The sequence below is a fragment of the Anomalospiza imberbis genome, chromosome 6, assembly GCF_031753505.1.
Source record: "Anomalospiza imberbis isolate Cuckoo-Finch-1a 21T00152 chromosome 6, ASM3175350v1, whole genome shotgun sequence".
NCBI lineage: Eukaryota > Metazoa > Chordata > Aves > Passeriformes > Viduidae > Anomalospiza > Anomalospiza imberbis.
Genome location: NC_089686.1, coordinates 18124964 through 18145727, shown reverse-complemented (window position 1 = coordinate 18145727; position 20764 = coordinate 18124964). Strand labels below are relative to the sequence as shown.

The 20764-nt window shown below is 36.8% G+C and overlaps 1 protein-coding gene across 2 annotated transcripts in view; it reads left to right on the top strand.

The window, feature by feature from the left end:
- GPR65 (G protein-coupled receptor 65) overlaps positions 1-20764 on the top strand; it is a 452137-nt gene that overhangs the window by 271129 nt on the left and 160244 nt on the right. The window contains exon 1 of one of the 2 annotated variants that reach the window (XM_068192674.1): positions 15801-15805. The exons of the other annotated variant lie outside the window; for it this stretch is intronic. The gene's annotated coding sequence lies outside the window, so the exon portion shown is untranslated. Of the gene's footprint in view, positions 1-15800; positions 15806-20764 lie in introns of those variants that run through there. 2 annotated transcript variants of the gene reach the window in all.

Here is a 20764-nt window from a genome sequence, read left to right as displayed (position 1 = left end):
TACTATAAACAAAAGTATTTCTCTGGAGAGTTATTTGCACTCTATCTGGACTAATGTCATTGAATTATGTGGTGCATTCATTCTTTTTTACTTTTTAAAAAAAGTCTCCTGTCAGACTTCACCACTACTGTGGCCTGTTGTGTATCTTTAACTGCAGAGTAAATGATTGAAAGCAATCCTGACTTCAAAACACTCATGCTGCAGTCCATGCGCTGTGGCCTTATTTATCAGCAGTCCCAACAAGAATTTGGGAATCTATTTTTAAGACTAAGTCTGTCTCTGTGTGTTGAGGATCTCTTCCCTATAGCCAGCTTCCCCCCTGCCTCTCCAAAATCACAAATCTCCCTCTTTCTCCATCTTGTCACAGAGGGTTACCTGCTAACAGCAGTGATAAAGACTCCTTCTGGCAAACTGAAGGTAAAATAGCAGAAACGTGCCCTGCAGAATCAAAAGAAATCCACACTCTTGAATCCAGCCCCCAAATTATTATACAGGGCAGACTGCTTAGACTGCCTACAAGACACCTGTGTGTTTGATAAGTGTTTTTAATTAGATTCTGAAATTCTATCAGAAAAAAAGGGCCCATTCACACTTGGCACCTCGACAGGGTCACACCTGGGGCATATGGTGCATGAGCAAAACCAGCTATGGTGAAATCCTGCCTACAGCAGACATCCTGAGCTCACATTTTCCCTGCAGTATAACCAAGCTAGTTTTAAACAGATAGTGTTTAATGTCTTCTACAGCCAGGGACCATGATATGCCTTAACCTGGCAGTAATGTATAGTCCAGCTCTTCAGAGCTGCCTACACACAGGCATCATCTCATGGAGTTTTGACCATTGTGAGAATTAGATAGAATGGGAAAAAAGAAGCTTGAGTTGCTCTGTGGCCAGTCTGATAGGGATGAAGTAGTTCATGAATCCCAAATTATTTCATTTTAAGAAGAATCTCTTGCCTAAGACTGCAGCTGGGGAGCCATTTCCTGATGTAGAGTTGTAATAACTCACACTAAATGCTTTCTTACTCCCAGGGAGGGAACAGACACAGAGAATGATGCCTTTTTTCCCAGCAAGACATTTTTAGCATGGAAAAGATATTTTCTTAAATTTCTTAAAAGTGATGAGGTATTCTGATTCAGAGGCTTCAATGACTCAGGAATTTAAACTGCAAGAAGTTAATAAATTCCTTTCCTGTCTGACACAAACTACATTTTTTGCCTGTTTGGGGGGTCTCTTTGGTTGTGTTTTTTCTTTCTCTTGTGAAGAGGAGAGCGATAATTTATTACATTACATATTACCTTGCAAGAACTGAACAATAGCTATGGAACTACAGAGCCATTACTAGAAGCTTCTAGCTCAGAAATATTTCAGGCAGGCAGCAGACATTGGATGAATAGTATTCCAAAAGCTCTTTTTTGTCTTCATGGAAATTTAGCAATTTTAACGTTTAGACACTTGGACAAAATTGCATGTGCTTAAGGTTCTGAGGCAAGAAATGCAACTTGACCTCTAAATTCAGCAATAAACCAGACTGGGTTTTGTTAGCATACAAACAAAGTTCATTGCAGCCAGTTAAAGAATTGCATTAAAAATGTGAAAGAATGATTTTCAGACTGTGTCCTGTTCTCCAGTTCTTTGTGATTTTGAGTATATATTTTTCCAACATCATACAATATGCAATGTTTGAATGAGAACTACGTTAGCCTTGGACTTATCTGTATAAATATTTAACATTTCCATGTTCCCTTAGAAATTAAATGCCAATAAAATCATAAAGTTACTGGAATGTCTCAAATTACATCATTAGATAAAAGAAAAATGTCAATTTTTTTATGTTAATGAAAAAATATGTTTATTACCTAATATCATTACTATGGTTTCATTTTGAGATGAAGTTCACCTGAACAAATATAAATGTTTTAACAGAAACTTCTAAAATATTTGTCCTCACTTTATTTGTAAGAAGCAACTAGACATTTCAAGGAGATGGTTGGAGGCCTTGTGAGAGTGGCTTGAATTGCCTGAGGCAGGCCAGCCCTGGATAAAGGAGCAATCAACAAGATTTGGCATTTACTTTAGATGTTTGTTTAGGAATGTGAAAGGAAGGGACTGAGCTCCTGAGGGGGGCACATGTGACAGCACTGTCCTTGCTGCCTCTGTGCCATCTTGCTTTGTTGCTATTTATACTCTGTGGAAAATGGCAGGAGAGATTAAAGAATTCCCCCCAGAATATTATCTGAAAAGACCATTGCTCACTACCACTGACCATCGCCCAACCTGTCCCACAGCAGCAATTGGACCCTCCCAGCCAATTCCTTCCACCTTATATACTGAACATGCCAACCTATGGTATTGAATATCCCTTGGCCAGTTCAGGTCACCTTGTTCCCCTCCAGTTTCTCATGCACCTCTTCACCAGCAGAACCTGAGACCCTGAAAAGTCCTTGACTTTAGGTAAGGACTTTGTGGTGGCTCTACTTAGCCACAATCAAAACATCAGTATGTTATCAACATCAGTATGTTATCAATTATTATTCTCATACCAGATCCAAAACACAGCTCTGGACCAGCTGCTAAGGAGGAAATGCACTCTATCCCAGCTGAAACCAAGGCAGACATACATTTGGGAGCTGTCAAACCCTGAGGTATAAGCATGCATCTATCCTTTGCAACAGCAAAACCCTTGTGGCTGTGAGTCAGCTCAGAACTGTACTCTTGTCATTTCATGAATAACATCAAATAGGAGAAATCACCAGTGAAAACTGTTAAACATGGACAAATAGATAGTTAGATAGATAGATACATACATACATAGATCAGCGAGTAAAAGCAGCTGTTGAGTCAGGGAAAGTCTTTTTCAGAGAGAATTCAGTGTGGAAGCCCTTTTTCCTCTGTTCTAAAGATAGTAAAGATATAGAGAAAATGTGTGGAGGCAATTATTTATAAGGTGTTTCTTCTGCAACTTAAGCATAAAGACAAGCTACAATGGGGGGTTGGATTTTGGTGCCTGTATCTCAGCATCTGCCACTAGCCCGTCCCAAAAAATGAGTATGTAAGAACCAAACCACCACAGGCTATTCACATTCCACACACTGATGTGATTCCTACATTGCTCTCAACTTTATACATACTGAGAATTTCATTCAAGGTCTCTTCTAGCATGTGAAGTGAACCATGAATTGTACTTCCCTCTGAACAAAACTCTCTTCACATATATCTAGCTATCAATCATCTTTTTTTAAATCAAAACCCGCTTTTTGGTGGATAAAAATGCCTGCAGATAGAACTGCACACATTAAGAATTTAATCTAGTAGGCCTAGACCCCAATTCATGCAGATGTAATTGAAAGATTAGGGTCATAAAACACGACCACAGTACCTTCCAGGGTCTCTTTTTGTATGAAGATGATTCAATGGCTTCTTTTGTAATTCTAGATTCCTTGACACAAAACAGTCTCTTATTGAAAGCTGTAAGTAGTTGATAGTCTTTATTAAATATGGGGGAAAAAAGCTATTACCTATTACCGTAAAATATTTATTAAAAATAGATATTTCAAGATTAGAGATAGCCTTTTGTTAATAATCTTATTTAAAAATAATTTCCATTCAACAATATGAGAACAATAGAGGTTTTTTAAAATTTCCTTGTGATGAAATTTCAATTTAATGTATTTGAATCCATCAAAATATTTCTCTTTTTTGACGTAAAATCTTGATTCTTTTATGTTCTGATAATCTTTAAAAACAATTGAGCTATTATTTATCTCCAAATAGCCCAAGAATCTGGGAGACTAGTGCCTACATAAGCCTGAGAATCCTGCTCCATTTAGAAACTTGCACCATACTACATCACAGAATATTAGTAGATTTTCAGCATCTATTTTAATCCTACAGAAATGGCAACATTAAACCTTTCCTTACACATTAATCCTTTTTGCCTTCTCTCATTAAATCCTGAAATTTCTGAGGAAAAATAATGTTTTTTACTGGTCTTTATTGTCACCTATCTACTATTTTTAGCAGGAAGTAATTTTGCTGACAAATGAGTGTTTTGATTCATGTCTTTGCTTTTACACACATACTAACTTCCAGCAAAGTGCTTTATTCATTTCTTCACTCTTAGTGATGCTTTCAAATGTGAGGACACTTACTGGTCATTCAGTTACCCACAACATGATAAAAAAACACAAGATATAAAACACAACACAATAAAATCCCCACAATAGAGGCACACCAGCAGCTGCAGCACGTTTTTGGTTACTGTCACTGACGAGAATCAAACTGGGCTTTTCAGTACTCACTCTTTCAAAAGCAGATGTTCTTTTCCAGCAATACTAATACCCAAGGCTTTTTCTCAGTAAACAGCTGGTATTTTATCATGGATTCCTCTTCACATTACAATGCTTACAGTGCCACACACAATCACTTGCAGCAGTTCTTCTCTGTGGAAAAGAAGATGTGATACTTTTATACCAAGGAAATGACTGAGCACTGGCACAGGTCACCTAGAGATGTTGTGGAGTCTAGCTCCTTTGGGATATTTAAAAGCCACCTGGGCATTTGCCCTAGCAATGGAGTCTAGGAGGCCCTGCTATAGCAGGATTATCTTGTACCAGGACAACCTCCAGTGGTCCCTCCCAGTCTCAACCACTCTGTGTTTGGCAATATTTCCCATTATCATTTTCTAAATTGTTTTCAACAGATGAAAGTACAGCTGTCCTTCATGTGGACTGCAGAGCAGCCAGGAAGTTGTGCAGTCTGTGTGGCTCAAGGAAAACATCCAAGATCAGCCAAAGCCAAACCTTTCCATGTCTGAAGCAAGAGCACCGAATTGAGCCACAAAGATGTTTAGGCAAATTAGGCAAAATAATTATTTTACAGCCAAACCTCTTAAAGCCTGTATTGGATTCCCCTCCCCAGGAGCTTATCTAGATAGTTAATCTAAAGGCAACAAAAAAACCCCATTTGAGGTCAGGAAGCTTTGCCTCAGCTTTCTGATTGACTTGTCTTCACAGCCCTTGGAAAAGCTGGGGAAGACATCACTGCAAACATGAATTACACAACTCAAATAGCTTTTGAAAAAACTAATCACCTATGTGCAGGACCTATATTGCCAACATCCACCAATTTGATTATGGTAGGGGTATAAGGACAGATGAGAGGTGAAGGCAAAGGGTGTTTCTCTTATATCTTCCTCTTTAAATGTGGCTAGTCTTCTTCTTTTTCAAAGGGAATATTTTATTTTCCTCTGTTTTTGTTTATTTGTTATCTCTGAAGCACCCAGACTAACCCTCTTCTCTTTCACAGATCATTTTTCTGCACAGGTAGTTGCTTGCTTTGACTTTCTGATATGAGAGCAGCTTATTAGACATATCAAAGTTTGTCATAAGCTGCTGCCACTGATGCTGTGGTTTTTGGGTTTTTTCACACTTTAAGCCTCCATGTTTATAAGTTTGTCAGCCATTGCTATGCATTATTTAGGCTGAACTATTAACAGGCAATAATATTCATAAATGCTTGACTTTTCCTTCCTCTCTCCTCTTCCAGCCTTCGCAACCAAAGCAAGGAGCAAGGAAGTAAAACTGAGGTGAAGCAACAACTAATTTAATATACTTCCTGACTTTCAAAAGAGCATCTTTGCCTTCCTCCCACAGATACTGTCCGAACTCCGCTGCCCAAGGTTGCATTTCTTGGCCTGAAAGCAATTACACAGAAGTCAAACAAAAAACATGATGACCCACAACTCATTTTTTTGTTAAATAGCACAAAGTAAAAGAAAACCACTATTCAAAAGCACATTCACTTGACTAATCTACAGAAGCACCAGAGACCCTGAGTGGAAGCTTCTGGTTCAAATAGCTTATTTTATCAAAAAACCTCATAAACATCAACATATTTTGCTCATTTTTCCTGAATTTTGTCAAATAGCTGAAACAGAGAAAACAAAATTAAGACAACAAAATATTGTCCTAGAATGTTGAGTATTTTCTGTTTCAGTTTGAACTACACTTCTAACGTTTCTTTCAACTCAGTAATCAAGAAAACCCACAAGGAAATCTATACCAGAAAAAAAGTGCTGAAATCCAAATGACAGCTCTCACTGGGGGATGAAGATAATACTTCATTCAACATAAAATAATATTTTTTGGGTCTTCTAAATTATTCAATAAAGAAAGCTCTTAAATTGCCCTTGGCTGTTAACTAAGGTGCCAGCAAACAAAAATTTATCATGATTAAACATGAAGTAACTTTGGAAAAAACCCCACGTTGTCCAATGAGGTCGTTATATAAAAGATGAAGAGTAATTAGTCGTTCAGTTTACTTGTCGGGATTTTTTCCTATCATCAACTGTCCAAGATAAACCTCTGAAGGAAGTACAGTGTATTTAAGGTATTGTATTTTTCCCGTGAATTTAAACATAAATTTCATTAAAATAGTTCCTCTCTTCAGAAGCTTAACTCTGAAAAAAGTGCAGAGTGGAAACTATATACTTGTTGCATTATATTTAAGTAGAGGTTTTTTGTTTTCATTGACTAAATCAACTTAATAATAAAGGGTTATTTTGGAGATATGAGCAAAAGACATTTTATAGTACTGCTACCTTTATAAAAATCACACAAGTGGTTTGTGCAATATCCATTTTTCAGATTCAGGAGTTTCTTACTGTCTTGTGTAAAGCCTAGTGCTTTTAGAACTTTTTCACTCATTCTAACTGCAGTTCACACAATCTATACAGAATGACAGTCACTGTTTAAGCAGTCTGGACTGACAATTTTCTCCTTTGTCAGTCTGTTTCAACCCATTCTTCTCCAAGTTATTCCTAAACAGTTCAGAGACCCTGAGTAGATTTTAGCATTCACTGCTGCTTATTATTCTTAAGAAAGAAAGCAAACCACAGATCCAGATCCAAAATCACTATGAGTTTGTGATCCTGCTGGTAGCAAAACAGCCGGTTCTGACAGCAGCCAAAGAGATCACTGATGGCAAAAGAAAATGCTACTGTTCTACTTTCACCATCACATTTAATGAATGCAGTTGTGAAGCCAGAACTAATTTCATTGAGCTGGGTGATATAGCTGTCAGTTTTGGAAAAAATCCATGGATTTTCATCCTTGGTGCCTCTTTTGGCATCCAAATACCTTTGTAACTCTGTTCTTCATGCTTAAAAAAAACCCAACCCAATTTGATAGGTTTTTGCCTGGCTGAAGTGAAATTGCACATTAAGACAATCACCATAATTCTGCATGAGATTTACTTCTCCAAAGATATTCTTTTTTTAAGATGCAAAGCTTAGGTAGGTACTGAATAGCACACTGTGAAACAGTTCTCTAACAGTTTCGTTTCGGTGGAAGATCATACTCTTGATTTTATCTATATTTGTCTTCAAAAAAATAGCAAAGACTGTTTTTGTCAATATCCTTGCAGTAAGTAAACTCCAATCTTTTAAAAATTCTTATATCTCACAAAATGTTGTTAGTTTACGGGTACAAAGTAGAGAAAATATTCAATGCAAGATAATGGCTGTTTTATTTAAGAGTTACAAGAGATAAAGTATTGTCAAGGTATCTGACAGCTGTATTAATAATTTATGCTTATTTTTCCCTTTTGAAAACACAGAGACAATATCTGCAACACTATGAATCATTCCTTTGTTTCTTACCATGAAACTAGATAAGTTAAATTCAAACACTACTGTGCAAGGTAGCAAATTGCAGTTGTTCAAAATCAAAGGCAGTTAAAAACTTTTTTTCACAACAGGCCTAATGAGGGAAAGAATTTCTCTTACTATAAAGTAATAAAATACACTCAGTAATAACAGCAATTCAGAGAACCAGGTGTCAAAGCACAAACAAGGACTGGTGGGGGCTTTTGCCTATTTTTCCACTTAGCCTAGTGTGACACTGACCTAGAAGGCTTCTTTCAGTCCTGTACTTCTATAAGAAGAAATCTCTTCTTATTCAAGGCTGTGAGGTCCTTGAATATCAAATCAGGTTCCATATTTTCAGCCTGATTTTATACCAACATGTAGTCTTCAACACAAAGTCCAGACTTCTAAGATTTGTTTTTGCCCTTGAATGACTTACATGGTTCGCTCAGATGCTGCAAATAATCACTTTCCATAAGCTGTTAATATACTGTACCATTGCTGTGTCAGACACCCCACTGTACGTGAATGAAATACAGTTTCCACACAGGTGACAAAAAACTAATGATTAGAGCCATGCTTTACAATTATTCTAACAGTACACAGTCAAAATTCCTCTCTCAAAATTCAATTATGCAGAATGCCCCATCAATACAGTAATAAAATAGAGATGTTGAACAAAATTCCAACCACATTATTGAAAAAAATTCATGATATTATACTACCCAATCAAAGAATTCTACTGAAATATACCCTGGAAATGCATAACTTGACTCTGAAACAGTAATTGTTTCCATTCTGTGGAGTAAATCTAAACAGCTTTTAGAATTACTTAAGTAAAAACACTATTTTGGAGAAATGGCTATCTATTTTTAGTGAATGCAGACGATCCACTCTGTCACAAAAAAAAAAAAAAAAAAAAAAAAAAAAAAAAAAAAAAAAATCCAGATTATATTCTTAGTGCACAGCTGAAATCCTTGCTTCAAGAAGAAGCCTTCTGGGTCAGTCCTGCATTTATTCCTCTGGAGAAAAGAGCCATTTTCGTAATTTTGTTTTCTGTTTCAGAAAAAAATCATACTTATTCAAAGTGGAGCACAAGTATTAAGTAACTGCACACATTAAAAGGACTCTGTGCAATATTTGGGTAAATATGAAAAGTTTTTTCTTCAGTACTGTGCTACAGAAAAGGTGGCTCTTCAGATGCACTGTGAACCTGGAGAAATGCTGACTGATTCTTGGTTTCTTTATATTTTTATTTTACCAAGTGTTAATCTTTCTCTAATTCTGTTGCCCTCAGGTTATGAGGTATGAAGACAGAAAATTCCGAGTTAATTCTGGAACATTTAGGTCTTTTTTCCATTTGTTTTGCTTGGGCAGTGTTGGGGTTGGTTTGTTTGTTTGTTTGTTTATGTGGGGGTTTGGGGTTTTTGTGGAAACAGAACGCTTAAGTAGTTTTCTTGGCTAACAGTACTTAAATCATAATAATACTTACATTACAATACTTATACTTAACAACGACCCCCTGCTAAGTTTATTTTTACAGTCAGAGCAAGGATCAGTTTTCTACTAGTTTGCATTTGACTTTCCTCATTATTTCCTTTTAGAGGGAAAAGTTTTATATCTCTATATAAAAAGCGATGTTATATTTTGGATTCTCACTTTTTCCAGACCACCTGCATACTATTGCACAGACTTAATGGGATTCTTATGCAAAAGAGAAAACTTCCTGGGCAATGTAAAAGTGGTGCACTGCAGATATACACAAAATCATGCAATTATTTTCAGAAAGCTAGTGTTATTTTCTCAGGCAATAATTTTTTTTTAACTGAAAGAGAGTAAATGCTATAATTCAGCACAGCCACTCACTTCCTCCCCTCCTTACTGTGGGATAGGGAACTGAATATGATGAACAAAAGTGAGAAAAACTTGTGGGACCAGTTAAAGAGAATTTAATAAGTGAAGGAAAGAGGGGAAAAAAAAACAAAACCAAAAACCACAAGTCCTGCAAAAACAGTCACTCAGCCCCTCCCACAAACAGTCTGATGCCCAGCTAGTGTAAGAGCAAAGACTATTTGGTTAAAACTACACCCTCAGTTTTTATTGCAAAGCACGACATTATACGGTCTGGAATTTTCCTTGGTCAGGTGGGGTCACCTGGCCCAGCTGTGCTCCCTCACAATACCTTGCCACAGAGAGTGAGAGACAGAGAAAATGTTGATGCTGTGTTAGCACTGCTCTGTGACAGACAAAAGACTGTGTAGTTATCAATACTGGTTTAGTCATAGATCCAAAACACAGCCACATATGCTGTCCTCCAATCAAAATTAACTCTGTCCCAGCCAGACACAAATACCCCTTTGCATCAGGAAAGAAAAAGCTGATAGACAGGTTCATGTTAACTCAGTTTTAGAACTTAAAATCACTAATGTCAAAAAGTTAAGGGCAAGTACTAATGCTATCTGAGTTAATTTTACTTGCAGGGGCTATCAGTATAAATTTCTGGGATAGCTATTGTTTTTACTTGCTCATTACAAAGGAAGAAAGACATTATTTCTAACAGTTTGAGAATGAATACTTGGACAATAACTAATACATTTGTACTATGGAATACTTGCCATTTTATTTCACTTACCAAAGTAGAAAATATTCATATTTTATTTAATTTCCTTTCTCAGAATTATTACCAAAAATGGATCTTTGCCTGACTTACTTAACCTGTTTTTCAGTGGCTTCACTATGGAATTTCCATCAATGTCTTTCAGAAAAGGAAATGTTTTAGAGAAACATGGGTAAAAAAATTTCTTTTAGGGTTAATTTAAGTTAGAATGTAATTCCATGATTCGTTGACTAATTTTATAGTTCTGAGTTTCTTTTCTCTGATTACTCATAGTCATCCAGCTCCATATGTCTCTGACAGCTTTTCTATGTAATTCTATTTGTTCTACTTTAATAAAATAGAATATGGACGAGTTTCTCACCAACTCAGAGACCTGATCAAGAGGCTTACAGAAATGCAGTATTGCTAGTCTCCAGGGAATAGGTCTCCTTCCGCTTTTGTAGGGTTTCCAGCAGTATTTTGTACTGTTTGACCAAATGTAAAATTATTTTCATTGCTGATTTCTACTTCTTTTATCAAGAGGAAGAGATTAAAAGAATGCTATGCATTTTAACTTGGCTGCAGATACACAGTATTTAAAGCCAGGCTTCTCCAGCATGAAACCTGTGGTACTTTAAGTCATTCTGGCATAGTCTAATCTCCTTTGCATAAAATGCTCTGGGGAATAACAATCTCCAACCCTATTTGCTCTGTATCACCAACTGCCAGCTGCCACTTGTGGATGTTACACTTAGTTCCTGCTATAAAGGTTTACTTTGTGGAGATGCTACTTCAAATGAGCCGTGGCGTATTACATTCTTGAGGAGCAAAGGAACTCTGCCTGCTTCTTTCTGTGATACAACAGCTGAAGTCACAGAAGAAACAGCAGAGGAGTCATTAATGGATTCAAAGCTGTAAATACAACTTGGAAAACAACTGTCACTTTATGGTTTTGGATGTCACCCAGGAACTGTAAGCTGAACACGAAAAGATCTAAAGAGCAAAATGTTGTCACAGGCCTTGGCAAGATGGGTTCAAACAGTGGCATAAGCAAATTGTGATCAATTGATACAATCCAAAGTGTGAAAGACAAAGCTGTTCAACTGGAAATTAGAAGATCATATGATATTCTAATTAATACATTAACTTTTTATTCAGTATTTTTAAGAAAAAATTGTGTGCTACTGAAATATAAGCTTTAAACTAATTTCCTGAACTGGGTATTTTCTTTAGTTCTAAATTTAACTTGTAATGGTTGGTATGAAGGAAAATATTTTAGAGTTTCCCTCCTGCTAGGAAACAGAAATGTAAATGCAAAACCAATATTTTAGCAATTACCTGTGTGAACAAGTATATATTAGGAAAATTAATTCTTTGAGCAACCTTATCCATTACCAAGAATGAGGGTGATAAGGCAAAACCAACATATTCTTAAGAAGTTCAGTTTTAACAAAAGCACTCACAAGTTTATTATATAAACTTTCTATTATGTTTTCTGTTGAAATTAAGTCCCATACATTTAATATTTTCATCCTTCCAATATTTGAAAAGATTCATAACACTGACATTATACAGAACTATACTGCTCAATTTTTTTACCTACTTGCTGCTTTATAGGTCAAGAACAGTTCTGAACAGGGAGAGTGCAGATCTAAATTGAGACATCAAAATAAGCTTTCACTGGAACTGTGGTAATATACCCCTCCACCTGAAATTATATTCAGGTTTTGATTGATGAATTTGATTACTAAAAAGTGACATCTTTGATTGTCTACCTATTAACAGTAAAAGTCTGAAGTTCCTCAGAATAAATGTTCCAAGCACTTTACTAACAACAACAATGTGGGAGTGTTTACATATCAGTTCTGCTTCACAAAAGTACCTTGGACACTTGGGAAGGCTATTCACATGCAGACACCCATGTGAGGAGGTTGCCTCATTCTCTAGTCAATTTAGTGAGACAGGCTTCTGGGTCACCCTAATATTAAGGATTATTTTTGTGTTGTCATAGACCATTTATGACATGATAAAACTTCATATTATAGCAGCCTTTCAAGTTTGCTTTGAGCTAGGTACAGTAGTCCTGTTGAAGAGGTACATGCTATGCTGGTAAAGTAGCCACACTGAGATCCCACAGGAAAAACAAGGCAGAGTGTTTTTTCAACTAAATGAATCATGTGAATTTTAGAACCCTATCTGGGGCTAGAGAAGAGCTGTTATCTTGATTACTCAAAAGCAAATAAATATTGTCTTGCAGTACTTAGTTTGATTGTACAATCCTATTTGTTAGCAGATTCATTTCAGAAAGCTTTTTACTATTTAGGATCATGAGAAATGTTTTAAGTACCAATATGCCAGAGACGGATGCTAAACCATACACTTCTGTGGAAGCTAACAGTGTTAAAAACAATGATTTGGTGATTAAGTGATTTCCCAGAAATGAAAAACCCTAAAGTCTCATTCGAGCTCACGTTATGATCTTTGTGACCTTACTGTCTTTAACTGCAATTATTAATCTCTTAGATACAATAATTTTTAATAAGCGTATTGCAAAAGATAAAGTTTTAAAATGCTACATTTCTAAATACTTTACTGGGTGAAGCCTATTTCTCTGGATTTTCATCATAGTAATACAGAAATTTGTACAATTCCACAGATATCTTCTTCCTCCAATCTTCCTACAAAGTTGGGTAAAAAAGAGAAAACAATATCTGTGGCTTTGGAGGCAAAGGAAGGTGTTGGCTGGTGGAATTATTTTGGAGTATTCAAGATTTATTTTTCTCTCAGAAATGAGTTTAGTTTTGATTTTCTTCATAGGCAAAACTTAGGACAAGCATAAAATAATAAACTCAGTACCACACCCATATTCCCAACTTGCCCAGGTTTAAGCATGGGATGACAGTTTTTTTTTACAGATCTAAACAGAGGAAGGAAAAAATATTTGTCTAGGTCCCTATCATGAACACAAGAGCGATAAATAAATTCCTTCTGCAAGTGGGTGGTTGCTTGTACCTGATCCAAATCAAGACTTCTCTTTTTGATAGATTATAAAGTGTTCTTTGAACAATTTGTTTTGTTTTGTCTTTTTGGGCTGCTGAAAACATGTATAGTCAGTTCTAAAGCTCAGTGCTGCATAGAACAAATGCTCTTCAACTGCAAATATCTGTCATTAATTTACTTTCAGTTTCTAGATAATCATTTGTATCTTTCCTTCAACAAGTATTTCAAGAAGAGAGAGTTCTGTCCAATTTATTTCCAGAAAACTGGATATAATACTCAAAACTTGCATTGCAATTACTTATGAAAATATTGTAATTCATTTGGTTACTGTAACTCATTTGTCAGATGTAATTGAAATTACCACAGGTGGCAGGGTAAAATAGCACAGCTGATGCAAGTGAAAAAAAAAAATTCCTGAAATGAAATATTCAGTGAATTGTAGTGGACAAGAAAGCACAGAGAATCTTACTTATCTGTTGCAAATAAGGACAATACAAGGATACAAATCTTTTCCAGATCAGGAGCTAAGAATGAGGAATTAAATAATGATAACTCTGAAATTATCTAGTCAAAATAGGTCAGCTCTGAATGTGTTGACAATATTTTTAGAATAAATGAATCCATAATGCAACTTTGATGGAATTACACCTGCAATGAATGGGAGTCCACTTTTTAAAAAAAAATCTGTCAAGAATTTTGTGTAGGACTTCTAATTAAAATATTACTTAAAACAAAATACAGATTCTCTTTCTTGAAAAAATTACAATGGTTCAACACTGTAAGCCATTATTTATGGCATTAGTGCATATCTTTTAATGGAAAAGATATATTAAAATCACCAGACCTACTTATGTGAGAGGTATTTCAACAAGTTATAGAATCATAGAATGCTTTGGGTTGATAAGAATCTCTAAACGTCGCCTCATCCAACCCCCCTGCAATGATCAGATACATCTTCTACTAGAACAGGTTGCTCAGAGCCCAGAATGTTTCCACGGATGGGACATCTACCACATCTCTGGGAAACGTGTGCCAGTATTTCGCCACCTTTGTTGTAAAATATCCCTATCTTCCTTTTATCTAATTTGAATCTACCCTCTTTTAGTTTAAAACCATTACCCCTTGTCCCAGTGCAATAGGCTGTAATGAAAAGCCTGTCTCCATCTTTCTTACAAGACTCCTCTAAGTACTGAACAGCCACAATAAGGTCTCCCTGGAGCCTTCTCTTGTCCAGGCTGGGCAAACCCACCTCCCTTAGCCTATCTTCATAGGAGAAGTGCTTCAGCCCTAGAATCATCTTCATGGCCCTTGTCTGGACCCACTCTAAAAGTTCTAAATCTTTCTTGTACTGAGAGGACCCCAAAACTGGATGCAGCACTGCCGGTGGGGTCTCACCAGAGCAGAGGAGAAGGGCAGAATCCCCTCCCTCAACAAGCTAGTCACTCTTCTTTTGATGCAGCCCAAGACACAGTTGTGCAAGCACATATTGTCATTTCATGTCCAGTATTTAATCCGCCAGTACCTCCAAGTCCTTCTCCACACATCTCAGTCCACTCTTCTCTCAGCATGAATTGACACCTGACAGGCACAGGATTTTGCTTTTGGCATTGTTGAACCTCATGGGACCAATTCTTGTCAGGGTCCTTTTGGATGACATCCTGTTCCTCAGATATGTCCATCATACCCCCCAGTTTGGTTTTTTCTGCAAGTTTGCTGATGGTGCAATCTCACTGCCTACATCAGTGAAGAAGATATTAAACAGCATTGGTCCTAACACAGACCCCTGAGGGAAACCACCTGCTGTTACAGCAATAAGGCCTTTGTTACCATAATAAAGCAGGATTTCTTATTGTTAGCTCCATGGAATAGTCACAATGGTTTGGGAATGGTTCTCTTTCAGTTATTTTGAAAATATAAACCTACATTTCATTGTTACTAATAAAATATTTCCCACAGTACTTAAATATACCAGGCAAAATAAATCGAGTCAAAATTTACCAAATATTCTGCCTAGGTGATATCTACTGTTACCCTGGTTATGACCAAAAAGCAATTCAGTCTGGCTGGTGAACTTACTGAAGGGAGAGCAGCACTCCTAGGTAAAGTGTTCTGAGATCCTGGCAGAGTCTTTGGGAAAAACAATGGCTCAGAGCATGGGAAGTCACTCCAGTAAACATCCAGTGGCCCTTAGGCCAAGTTCCATGGGCATGATCTTCAAATCAATGACAGAGCAGTCAAAATGTTTCTTCTCACTCTTTAATTTGTAAGCAAAATACTAGTTATCAGTGGTGAGAGCCAAAGCATTATTTACAGTATACCAGACACCAAATAACTCTGCTGATAACCAGAGTACCAGAGATTGCATGTCTCCTTGATGTTTGCCAATGTTTTTCTGAGCACACTGAAGTCCAAATCCTCCTTGGCAAAACTCTGTGCCTGAAATTCTCAATATTGAGGTACATGGTTGTTCTCCATAGGCCCATCTGTCAGACTGGTATCATCACACCCATTTAGGAAACCCTGTTCCATTAGCATCTGGGTTTAAAGTGCCAGCCAAGGATAAGTTTTCTGGGGACAGGTTTCAAAGGATGTCTTTTGTCAAAATTTCTTTGCATTTGGAAAGGAAAGAATCCTATTTCTTGTAAAAGGGAGAAATTATAAGCTGAGATACAATGGATTGCTAAAGACAAGCTTCAGCTTTTTGCCTTTCTAGGAAAAGACGTTTTGTGATACTAGTAAGTGCAGCAATGAATGACCTGTGGAGTAATCTCTTGAAACTGTGGTTAGACTCGTACCATATCTTAGAGATTTACAAAATGGCTTGCTGGAATTTTATGTGATATGTTCAGACAGAATATGTTCACTTGAAAACCAATGAGACACAAAAAATAAGAAATATTAGGTAGCAACCTGAAACAAAACCCATTTCTGTGCAACCTCGGTATTTCAAGCTGTTAATAATGTGCCAAAAAAACATGGACATGAAAACAGTAATCCATAAGAAAGAGACTGAGGAGAGGAAGGAAAGGTGGCCTTGTCAGCAGACAAGGATATTTTATCTTTCCTCAGAAATTATTTGTTCAGAAGCTGCCTGCTCCCCAGGAGCCTTTCATGGCACTCACAGCAGGTGTTTCATCTTAACAACTGTACTAGCCTTTTTATTTTCTTCCCTTTCAGTACTCACTTTCTGCTTTGTCATCAGTTCAATGTCATTCATTACCAAGAATATTCTCTCAACCGGTGCATTAGTGCCTGTGAAAGAAATGCCAATGCAAATTTGGAGAACGCTCAGGGAGTGTGAAAACTAAAAGGGATTGCTTTTATTAGGTGAAAATCTCTCCATCCCTCCTGTAAAAATGTCTTCTACTCTCCTGCAAGACATTCTCATAACTTCATTTTTACCCTTTATTAGAGGATCTAAATTTTACGTGTCATTTATAGCATTTCCCCTAGAAATGAAAATCATTGAAATTTTTCTCACCTTCCCATTGTGGAATGCAAAACAAAAAGTACCATCCTTCAGAAATACCTTGCACAGACTGTAGTCATGAACAGTTCATAGTTCATGATCTTCTTCCTCTCTATGAACTGTGGGGCTTATTCCTAACATTGGCATTAACCCTAAAACACAGTAAGGCTCCTAAAGTCTCTAGGCACTGCAAAGAGATCATTTCCCCAATTCAACTCCCTTATTACCCTGACATTTATATCAGAATCCTGGCAGAGTCTTTACTCTTGATGATGTATTGAAGTAAAACCACGCTACTGAGTGGATCTTCAGTTGATGTAGTACAGCAGGAGTCATAGCCTCAGTCTGGCTCAGGATCATACTGACTAGACAGCTGAAGGTGACTCAAGGCAAGGCAAAAAGAATTCCAACTGTTAGAAAAATGGCATCCATCCCTATTTTCTGCTTCCTCCATTAGGCTTGATAATTCACTGACTGGAATTTAACAACACCTAACTGTGAACTTTGTATGCCAGCAAACATGAAAAATCTGTCATTTTGATAGTCATTTAGATAGAAAGGAATAAAGGTATCCTTCCTTTCTTCTTCATGAGGATCCAGATCAGAATTGGAAGAACTCTATGCTGAACTCGAATTAAGCTATTTGCCCTGAATCTTCTCAAGTATCTCTGCAATAAACAGGAAATTAAGTAGCAAATTCCACTTGCATACATAAATGACACAGGTAAGCGATTAAATGCGCAGACATTAACTGATATTTGTGAATAATGCAGCAGAAAAGCAGAAACTCAGGTTATGTGGGAAAATATTGAAAAAATAAGAAGTTGTTTCTTATTACTAGTTTCTAGAACATTTACTTACTAAAGGAACAGCTGGCCAGCAGAATAGTCTATTTTGAACATAAAAGGCAGAAATCTAGACACAAAAATGCAACAAAGATTCTACTAAAGAAGTCATCATCTTGGCAGAAAAAATACATCCATTGGATTCCTAATGAAGACATAGGAATTTGTTTCATTTATTCATGTAAACAAACATGGGGAAGAAAGTTCATGACATGAGAGGTTTCAGGAGTTTTCTGTTCTACTCAGGCTCATCTCTCGCCTTCATTACCCCAGCCTGGCCCACACAAAGCCTTTCTGCTTTCTGTTCTTCTTGCTGAGGGATGTGAGCACGAGTTTCATGAACACACTTTCTCAAGTGCTATTTGCAGTCAGTTAGCCTTACTCCAAATATGAAATGGCTAGTAGGGAAAATACCGATTGGTTTCAAAAATCAGTTTTAAAGCTGAATTTTCCTCTTTTCTTCTTGTCTACCAAGACAAGGCAGTTCATCTTACTGTGAAGAGATCTACCATAGGAAGTTTGTGTGATTCAGTGAACTGCATGTATTTTTTACTGGAAAAATTTACAGTAATTACAGATGAACAATGCAAACAGCTGCAGTTGTAACTTCTTGTGGTTATTGGGTGTTCCTGTGCAAGTCCAGGAGTTGGATGGTCCTTGTGGTTTCCTTTCAGCTCATGATATTCTATAACAGATGTTCTGACCAGTAGCTGACTTTGTTAGAATTAGTTGATTTTGGGATAACGCTGTTCAAGATTTCCAAGTCACATAAAGAAATATTTTTTTTTTAATATCTACTGCTAACTACAGAAAGTTCTGTTTTCTGATCTTAATATAAATGATATTATTAAACCAAGTCATATGAATTTAATGACATGTTCAATTCCAAATAGGATGTTGGGAAGAACAATACTTTCCGATAACTCAGTTTCCTCATTTGTAAAATAGGAATAATGGCAACCAACTTCTTTTATAAACATGGAAACCTGTCATTAAAAAGTTATATTAATCTTAACTATTTATTATTTCTTTGGTTATTTCTTCCTAAAATATAAGCTTAATTCTGTTGACAATGTGTCTTATATGCCTGAATTAAAAGTTACTTAACCTATATGGATACTTTAGAGGTCTTAATGTGTAATTTATTTGACAAAGCAAATCTGCTCAACACTCCTTTGAAAGTCTTTCAAGTCCACTCTATTTTGGTCAGGAATGGCCATGCTGGAGAACACTTGGTCACAAGGCATACAGCCTTTTCCAGTCAGCAGCCTTTTCCTAGCTTGAGATCTTGACAAAACAGTTGACAGATACTTTATTTTCTTTCCTAACTCTGGCAAGACTCTGGGTGAAAATAACATTTTAACAAAATATCACAACACAACTTTCATGTTTCATCCTCAGTTCATCTCAGTTCCCTCTACTAGTCATCCCCAGAATCATATTAAATCTGGAGGACTGCCATTCTTGGACTGTGCATGCTGCCAGCCATCTGAACCACAAACATCAAATAAACACACAAAAGAGCTGCTTTTCTCCAATGTTAGATGAAACAAATTTGTGCCCTGACATAAAAGCACTGAGATGTCTCACACACAATACAGATCAGTGAGGACCATCTGGTTGGTTTCATTTACAGCCAGACACCAAAATGAGGAAAGTTGTCACATTACAAGAAAGGATTTTCCTCGTTTGGAATTACTGCAACAGGCTGGATTGTATACTGTGTCAATGGTTTGTTTAATATCTAGCTGTAAGAAAACAAAGAGAATGCACTGACTTGTAAAGCTACTAACAGGCTCTGAATCTAAACAGACTAAGGTCCTCAGCAGAAAGGGCTATGCAGCAGTATCTACAGAAATCAAAATCATCCAAAGGCTGGAGTACCTCTCCAGTGAAGACATGATGAGAGTGTTGAGCTTGTTCAGTTTGGAGAAGGGAAGGCTCCAGGAAGACCTTAGAGCATCTTCCAGTACTTAAAGAGAGCTTATAAGTAAGATGGGCATACATTTTTTTAGCAGGGCCCGTTGCAACAGGATAAATGGCAATGGTTTCATTCGAAAGGAGTGTAGGTTCAAACTAGATATAGGAAAGAAAATTTTTACAATGACTGTGTTAAAACACTGGCACAGTTTTCCAGAGAGATGGCAGATGTCTCATCCCTGGGAACATCCAAGGACGATTTGGACAGAACTCTGAGCAGCTTGTTTTAGTTGAACTTGCCCCTGCTTATTGCAGGTGGGTTGTACTAGATGTCCTTTAGTGGTACCTTCCAAGGCAGACTATTCTATGATTCTAAAGACAAACTTACGAAGTCCACATAATGTGGCACATAGATCTAGAATGGCATCCTCTCTCCTTTAAATTGCCAATAGCATTTGTCTTCATTTATTTTCTAGCAAGTATTCCAAAGATATGGGCATGCAAGACCCATATAAATATTATTATTTATGAATGTCTTCAGAGTCAAATCTTAGTCTTCTTAGAGCCAGTAGGACCATGCAATTTTTTTCACTTCTCTGTCAAGTATACACTGCTAAAACTATTTTGAATCTGGGGCACAACACAAACCTATTATTTTTCCTAAGTTTGGGGTCCACACTGCTGCCCTCATTCACCTGATAGACATCTTTGGCTGCTCTTGTAGGGAGAAAAATTGCAGAATCAAGTCATTTGATTTTTTAAAAATTATTATGTAATACATAAGTGAGTATTTATTTCCATAATCTAATGCATTTAATGTAATCTTACTGGATTTAGTTCATCCCTAGTGTATCTACACTGACATTAGCATTCTAGCTCTATTGGATTGACACCAGAAATTAATTGGGCATATTAACTGCAGCAAGGCTGCACAGAACATAAATTAGTGCAGCATATATCTGTTACTTAATATTGTATTTTGTTTGTAGTAACACACTATGGAAATTTAAAGCTTCCAGTCAGCAGTTGGCATTTTAAAATGTCTAAATTGCACAGATATTTGCTGCTCAACTCACAAAATAAGAAAGTTTGTGTTTCTGATGACACACTGCATTTCATTGCCTACGTTATAGTAGAGGTAGTCTGGTTTTAACTTTTCCCACATTAAAACATTATTAAAGCAGCACAACTGTGCCTCATTTTGTACATGCATAGTCAGTGGCTAAACACATGTCCATGAACACATGTGATTATGCCTCTATAGCACTGTGTGCTCACAGGACATTCT